General features: G+C 42.8%; 1 pseudogene; it reads right to left on the bottom strand.

Annotated features, from left to right (window-relative positions):
- Positions 1 to 7581: 7581 nt before the first annotated feature.
- Positions 7582 to 8198, bottom strand: LOC102854885 (annotated as a pseudogene).
- Between the last annotated feature and the right edge of the window lie 339 nt (positions 8199 to 8537).

Below are 8537 nucleotides of genomic sequence, written 5' to 3' on the forward strand. Positions count from 1 at the left end.
TAAAACAGGACTGACATCGGGGTTGGGGGGAGACTGAGAAAGATGCAATTAAATAATGTATACTGCATTGAAACAGATGGGGGAGAGAACTGTTAAAGGGGATATGTGATTAGGTATGATTGTCATGACAGGAGTCCAGAACGAAGGCTGCATAGTGTAGTGGGCCTGGGGGGAGGGATTGTAAAACAACAAAAGAATTTTTCCTTTTACTTTTCAAAGAGAAGATTGTACTGAGGGGGAGGGATGGGCAGGGAGAAAAGTGCAACAATGAATGAATGGAAATCCGAAGTCTCCGTAAATTTTCAGTAAAATGAATAATAATAAAAAAGGGAAAAATATATCCTTATTAGGAAAGATCCAGTGGGATATGAAGAAACAAGGTAATAGTGGGCAGAGATCAATGGTGATGAATTTTATAAGATACAATGTATGAGAATGATCATATGAAACACAACATTAATTTTAAAAACTCCCACAATATTTGGGAAGTTGGTTCAATTAAAGAGATTATCATATATATATAAAATTATGTCTTTGTTATTTTAAAGAAGTCCTTGACAACAGATTTGCTCAATGCCATTGTCAGCCCTACACTGCAGCATGGAACATTGAACTTGTGGTCTGATGGCTCCAGTGCTTCCCACTGCCACATCAGACCAAAAAACAACTCAAAGAGATCCTGCAAGAGCCTTTGAGGATGCTGAGAAAGGCAGACAGTGGGACACAAGTGAGGGACAGTCCACTCAAATCTGAAGGAATGTTTTCTTTTCGAAGGTGAGGCGACCCCACTAATCATAGATCCCTGGCAAGGTTTAGATCTGTTCCTCAAGGTCTGGCCAAGCAGTGTTTTGGGGAGGTAGAACTTTCAAGAGGTGGTTAGAAATAATAAGCCTAGCTAAATCTTACTTAGCCCGTAAACTCGAACTTGAAATGATTCAAGAAGCTGCACTGTATGAAGAGGAATGTGGCACCAGAATGGGAGGAAAACTCATCAAAAACCTGCATTATGCAGATGATTCAACCTTGCTTGCAGAGAGTGAAGATGACTTAAAGCATTTACCGCAGAAGATCAAAGACTGCAGCCTTCAATCTGGGCTGCACTTCAACCACAGTAAGACAAAAAATCCGCACAGCTGGATCAACAGGCAACATCGTGATGGATGGTGAAAGGATTGAAGTCGTCAATGATTTCCAGTTACTTAGAACTGCAATCAACATTCTTGGTGGCAGCAGTCAAGAAATCCAGAGATGAGCTGCATTGGGAAATCTGTTGTCAAGGGTTTCTCCAAAGTGCTAAAATGTAAGGATGACAATTTAAAAACAAGTTCATACCATGCAAGCTATGATCTTTTTAGTTGCTTCTTACGCATCTCAAAGTTGGACAAGGAATAAGGATGACTGAAGAAAAACCGAAGCCTTTGAGCTGTGGTGTTGGAGAAGAGTACTTTCATCTCATGTGCTTTGGGCATGTTGTCAGGAAGGGACCGTCCTTAGAAGGGGTCATTATGATGGAAAAGGAAGAGGGACAGAGAAAGATGTCAAGACCCTCAACAAGGTAGGTTGGCACAGTGACTATAACAACAGACTCAAGCAGATGTTAGAGATGAGGGGGCACAGGATAGGGCAAGGTTACAATCTGTTGTTTATAGGGTCACTAAGAGGGACCTCTCCAAAGTACTGAAGAGCAACGGTGTCACTCTAGAGACTAAGGTATGCCTGATACAACCCATGGTCTTTGCAATCACTTGCTATGTGTCAGAAAGCTGGACAATGATTAGGGATGATAGAAGGAGAATTGATACCTTTGAGCTGTAGTGCTGGAGAAGAGTGTTGAATATACCCTGGACTTTCAGGACATTCATCCTAGAGAGGGTTAAACCAGGATGCTCCTTGGAGGCAAGGGTCTGAGGCATCCTCTCACATACTTTGGACATGTTGTAAGGAGGGACTGGTCATTGGACAGGGACATCATTCTTGGTAGGGTGGAGGGACAGCGCAGGAGGGGAAGACCCTCTATGAGGTGGATTGATTCAATCAATGACTGGGGTAATTGGGGTGGGGGTGTTGGAGACAGTGCAATTGGCACAGGACAGAGCAGAGTTTAGGGCTGTTGTACATAGGGTTGCTATGAATTGCAGGCGACTTGACGGCACATAATAACAGCAACAACAACAAGAGTCGTTGTTGACTCCAGGGCACCTGGTAGTAATGAAGCCAAAGGTAAAAGAAAAGTGTGTAAAAATATATGTGTTGAAGTCAATGGTAGTGGTCACGTATCAGATGCATGCTGGATGCTAGGCACTGTGTCGAGTGCTCTAACCCAGGGTGCTCAGTCAGTTTCCACACCTGCACTCGTTTCCCAGGACTGTCCTAACAAAGAACCACAATGTAAGGGGTTCAGAACAGACATTTATTGTCTCATAGCTCTGGAGGCTAGCAATACTCTGTGTGGGGAGGGCCTTGGTCCCCAGAAACCTCCTGCAGAAGAGAGTGTCTGTCCCTCCTGCCTTCTGGTGGCTACTTGGCTTGGAGCAGCTTCTTCTCGGGACTGTCTTTCCTTCTGTATCACTGTCTCTTTTCGTCTTTTATAAGAACACTACTCAAGATTACATTAGGACCCTATTACATTAAGATCCTATTACATTAGGACCTATTCTGGTAAAACTTCAGGTTAACTTTACTGATGATACTTTCAAAAACTTTATTTCCACACAAGACTATGTTAGAACATCAGCATAATATGCAAACTTTCCTTCCAGAAAGACCCCAAAGAACAAAACATCAATAGATCTTTTTTTTGAGATCCCTATTTAATAAAAAATAGTAGTATTATACCCATTAGACATAAAGGATGCTTTTGTCCAAGAAATTTTTCATCCTTTGTATTGTCATATGGCCATCCAGGGAGGAAGGAAGGAGTTGTTTCCTAGAACAGGGACTTCCACAGACTGGTCCTTAATGTGTAAACGGCTTGAGTGGGGAGCACAGCTTCTGGGTCCTCGGCCGGAGGGGGCTGTGTGGAGGGGAGGGTTGGACGTATGACCCGGCAGTTTGAAGGTTTATCATTTGACTTCTCCAAGTAGTATGGTAGCAGGAATTCTACTCCTCTTGACCCTCACTATGTCTGCAGGGCCAGTACACAGTAAGTATTGAATAATCCTTGTGAAATCAATGTGTGGCCGGCATCTGATAGGGTCAGTATTTGTAAATTGTATTCCTTCTACCCAATTACATGGTAGCAATCCAAAAAGACTCTCAGCAAGAAGAAACATCTGTCATTGTTTCCAAATCAGTGTTCTGTCTCTTTGTACCCAACTCATGGCTACCCCCTTGTCAGTCCCACTCTGGTGATGTAGGTTGTGTCATTAGCAGGACCATAGATTCAGGCAAAACATGACATTAGACAGATGCCAATCAGATGCCAGGTGAGTGTCCTTGGGAGTTATGACGTGGCCACCCAAAGAGACCATGTAAAGATTCTAATTCAAACAGGAAGAAAGTAAACAAACTGTCAAGTTAATTCCACTTCACGGCACCCTGACAGGACAGAGTACATCTGCTCCTTGGGATTTCCAAGGCAAGCGAGATCGCTTTGGAAGCAGATTCCTACTGAGTCTTTCTCCTGCAGGGCAGCTGATGAGCTCAGCCACTGACCCTTTGGTTAGCAGCAGGGCACCAGCAGTCGTTAGTAAGAGATTGCGGTTGTTTCTATTAGATGCCATCAAGTTGACTAAGACTCAAAGCCACCCTATAAACAATAAATCTGAACCCTGGTGTGTCTTGCTCCATCATCATCCCCTCTGTCATGCTTGAGCCCATTGGAGTGGTCACCATGTCCACTCATCTTGTTTAGGGTCTTCCTCTCTGTCACTGTCCCTCTACCTTTCCTGACATGGTGCCTCTATCCAAGATCTAATTCCTCCTGAAAAATACGCCCAAAGTAAGTGAGACAAAGTTTCAGCATCCTTGCCTCTCAGGAGCACTGCGGTGGTACTTCTTTCAAGACAGATGTGTTGTTCTGTTGGCAGTTCACGATACATGCAACATTCTTCACCAATACCAAAATTTGAAGTTATCAATTCTTCTTTTCTGTCATCCTTTTTCATTGTCCAACTTCCAGATGCATGGGAAGCAATTGAAGACCAAGACTTGGGTCCAGTGCACCTTAATCTTTACATGGATGTCCTTGATCTTTAGAACTTTGGAGAGTTTCTTGACAGCAGACTTTCTCTATGCATAATCTTTTAATTCCTTGGTTGCTGTTACCACGGATATTTATTGTGAAGCCAAGTAAAATTAAATTCTTGATGACTTTTAATCATTTCTCCATCTATCATGATTTTGGTTTTCTTGATATTGATAAATAACCCATATTGATCTTCTGCAGTAAATTCTTCATGTTGTCTTCACTTCTGTGTGAATCATAACAAATTATGGTTAACGTTGAAAATAATGGGAATCCCAGAACACTTAATTGTGCTCATGGGAAACCTCTACGTAAATGAGGAAGCAGTTGTGCAAATAGAACAAGGAAACATTGAATGGTTCAAAATCAATAAAAGGTGTGCATCAATGCTATATCCTTTCTCCATACCTATTCAGTCTGTATGCTGAGCAAGCCATTCTGGAATCTGGAGGGAAAAGAATGTGTCTTTAGGGTTAGAGGAAGACTCATAACAACCTGCATTATGCAGATGCCACAGCGTTGCTTGTTGAAAGTGAAGAAGACTTGAAGCTCTTACTGTACAAGTAAGAGATGAGAGAGGGTAAACTGAGACTTCATAAGGGTAGGACCCATGGTCCCCTACAGACAATAATGTTGAGAGCAGTTTTGGAAGATGAGATAATATTTTCAACTGACCCAGGTAACAAGATCTCTAAAAGAAGCATCTTCTGTAAGGTCTCCTTGGAGTCCCCAGGTGGGAGATGACGAAAGGGCTTATTGACCTGGCACTGGGTATAGATAGGATGGTGCAGTGCAAGTGTAAGCTTGGGCCTGGCATCTCCTCAGAGGCTTAACTGTGAGTCAGTAAGTGATTGAAAAGCGTTGAGAAGACAACCAAGGCTTTCTGACTGGTGAGGTGGGATCCTCAATGCATGCACTGCCTTTCCAACTTGAGGAAGGTTAGAACCAGACAAGGAGATACCCAGATAAACCAAACCATAAAGTCACACATAGGTACAATGTTCAGGAAGCATTTTTAAATCATTGCTGCAATCTGGATGTCTTTGGAATTGGTGGTTTTGTCATGATTTTAATCCACCAACTGCTCCGTGGGAGAAAGATAGACCCAGTCTCCTCCAGTGAAATTTACTGCCTCTGAAAACCTGCTGGAGGGTCAGCTATGGGTCAGTTCCAACTCAATGGCATACAACAGCAACAACATAAGAGAAGATATGCTGGTGACATAATGGTTAAGTGCTTGGCTGCTAAGGTTGGAGGTTTGAATCCACCAGCTGCTCCACAGAGAAATACTGGCAGCCTCCTTCTATGATCTTAGAAACCATGAGGCAGTTCTGCTCTGTCATATCTATGAGGCCACTCTGAGTTGGAATTAACTTGATGGCAGTGGGTTTTATTTTTTGGCTTTGCAATAAGAGAATTGGAACAAAGACCAGCCTTGTGACTACTATTTAAAAGGTGTGATTAAGTAACTGATTTTCAGACTTCTGATTTTAAAACTAAGTTTAGCCACTTGATTAAATTTATAACCAGTATTAGAATGTTTATGTAAACTTGAGAATAATTATATGTATAGGTTTATTCACTGGATTTACCGCATTTGTTTAAATACTTGGAAAGACTTTGCTACATAGGACAGACATTTGGAGTACTTCAATAGAAAACGGTATAGATTGAATTTACAACTACAGTTTAATATTTTTTAAATTTTTTTATTATTTTTTGCGTGTGTATTGTCAAATCAGATCTGACTAGTACAGGAGGAGATTATTTCTCCTTCTCCAGCAGAGCATCTGGTGGATTTGAACCATGTACCTCTGGGATTGCAGTGCAGCTTCTTGTCACTAGGCCACCAGAGCTCCCTAGTTTTATATATTTGTTGTTGTTATGTGCAGTCGAGTCACTTGTGACTCATAGTGACCCTATGTAGAATAACCCTAAACCCTGCTCTATCCTGTGACAATCACACTGCCTCTGACACACCCATCCTGATTACCCAAGTCACTGAATCAATCCACCTCATAGAGGGTCTTCCCCTCCTGCGCTGTCCCTCCACCCTCCCAAGCATGATGACCCTCTCCAAGGACTGGTCCCTCCTTACAACCTGTCCAAAATATGTCAGACGAAGCCCCAGAATCCTTGCCTCCAAGGACCAGTCCAGTTTAACACTTTCCAGGATGAATCTATTTGTTTTCTTAGCAGTCCATGGTACCCTCAATACTCTTCTCCAGCACCACAGCTCAAAGGCATCAATTCTCCTTCTATCCTCCCTAGTCATTGTCCAACTCTATGATGCATAACAAGTGATTGCAAAGACCATAGCCTGTATCAGACGCACCTTAGTCTCCAGAGTGACACCATTGCTCTTCAGTGGGAATTTAATTAATATATACATGGAAGTGGTTGTTTCAGGGAGTTGGACAGTTCAATTTTATATAATCAATCATTACTGAAAGAAAAAGAGAAATAAATTATTCTTCATTTACTTGCCATATAAATAAGAGTTCAAATTTAAAAGCTCAAAGAAGACTAATTTTTTTAAATAAAAAAAAATGGTATTTGCTTTGAAGCCTTCAGAATGTTAACAAAACTGCCACCACTACTTTCTGTTTTCCATTTTTGCAGTTACAAAGAGGTATTCCGTTAACAATTGTGTTGTCTAAGTTACATCAGACAATTGAAGATGATAAATAACAAACTACCATCCCCATATATGACTAAGTTGTGCTGTGCGCCAGCAAGAACCTGCTTTAAGTCTCCACCCCAGTTTACACCCCCCATACTGTGCCAGGCAAGGCTGGTGGCTACTGAAAATACCACCAGGACAGGGCTATCTAGAGACACATTCGATAGTGTGTTGTTGTTAACTATACAAAAAAGACACTGTACTGTTTAAAAACTAATGTTACACAATCTTACATATCAAATTTTTTTTCTTTAAAAAGAGTAAGTTGTGTACAGGAGGGTTAAGTGGTTTTTTTTGTTGTTGTTGTGTTGTTGTTATTATTATGTGCCATCGAGTTGCTTGAAACTCATAGAGACCCTATGTACAAAGAGCCCTAAACCCTGCTCTATCCTGTGTCAACCTCACTGTCTCTGATACACTTACTCCCACCACCCCAATCACAGAATCAATCTGTCTCATGGAAGGTCTTCCTCTCCTGTGCTCTCTACCCTCCACGACGTCCCTCTCCAAGGACTGGTCCGTCTTTACAACATGGCCAAAGTATGTCAGGTGAAGCTTCAGAATCCTTGCCTCCAAGGAGCAGCCTGGTTTAACCCTCTCCAGGACAAACCTGTTTGTTCTCCTAGCAGTCCATGGTATATTCAATACTCTTCTCCAGCACCACAGCTCAAAGGCATCAATTATCTTATAGACAAGGAAAAAAACCAACAACCTACACTACAACCAATTTACTCATCATCTTCCTCTTCTTATCTTCTTCATCCTCATCCTCCTCTTCCTCACCCTCCTTAGCTCTTTCTCCTCCTCTTCCCCTTCCTCCTCCTTGCTTTTCTCAGCCTCGATAACTCCCCTTTAGGCTGCATCAGGCATGCCTGTAGCCCTGTATGCAGTAGTATTCTTCTCGGCCTTCTCCTTCAGCTCGGCAGCCTTCTTCTCGTAGGGCTGCTTGTCGCCGGCAGCAGTGTTTATCCACATCTCTCCCAGCTTCTTCGCAACATCAGGGTACTTTCCTTTGATTTTGGGGCAATACTCAGAACAAAACAAGAAAAAGGCCAAAGGAGGCCTCTTGGGCTCATTGGGATCTTTGATCTTTTTGGTTTCGCCCTTAGGAGGGATACAGGTTTTCATCTCTCCCTCCTCAGGGCCTTGTCCGCTTTATCTTTAGGAGACATGCTCTTCCACCCCTGTGAGCACTTCTTAGAAAATCCCAAGACATTGACAGAAGCATCTGAGTGCTGCTTCTTGTGCTCCTCTTGGCAGGTTTGCACAAAAAATGCATCTGATGATTTTGCCTCTTGGCTTCTTAGGGTCTCCTTTGCCCAGGGTTAGTTATTTGTTGTCTGCGTGGCTCAGGGTGGCCTGGTATTGGCCAGCTCTGTCTGGCCGGGTGCTGTCTCTATGGAGCTCATTGTACTGCAGTGTCTGTGAGAGCGGAAGCCAGACAGCCTCATCTCACTCTCCACTGTGCAGCACCAGGATGAGGTTTTACAATTCAACATCCTTTTTCCCATCCTTGTTCTTAGCCTTTGTGTTAGAGTGCTGGAGTACCTGAACATTAGAAGGTGAGTGAGGGCGGGAGGGAGGGAGGATGCTGTCCATGAGCCCTCAGGTCAGGCAATGAGAAAGTCACACACCCTGCTCCTACAGAGTGCTATCCCCACAGACAGA

This window comes from Elephantulus edwardii, unplaced genomic scaffold, assembly GCF_000299155.1.
Source record: "Elephantulus edwardii isolate Elephantulus edwardi_28Jun2011 unplaced genomic scaffold, EleEdw1.0 scaffold00024, whole genome shotgun sequence".
NCBI lineage: Eukaryota > Metazoa > Chordata > Mammalia > Macroscelidea > Macroscelididae > Elephantulus > Elephantulus edwardii.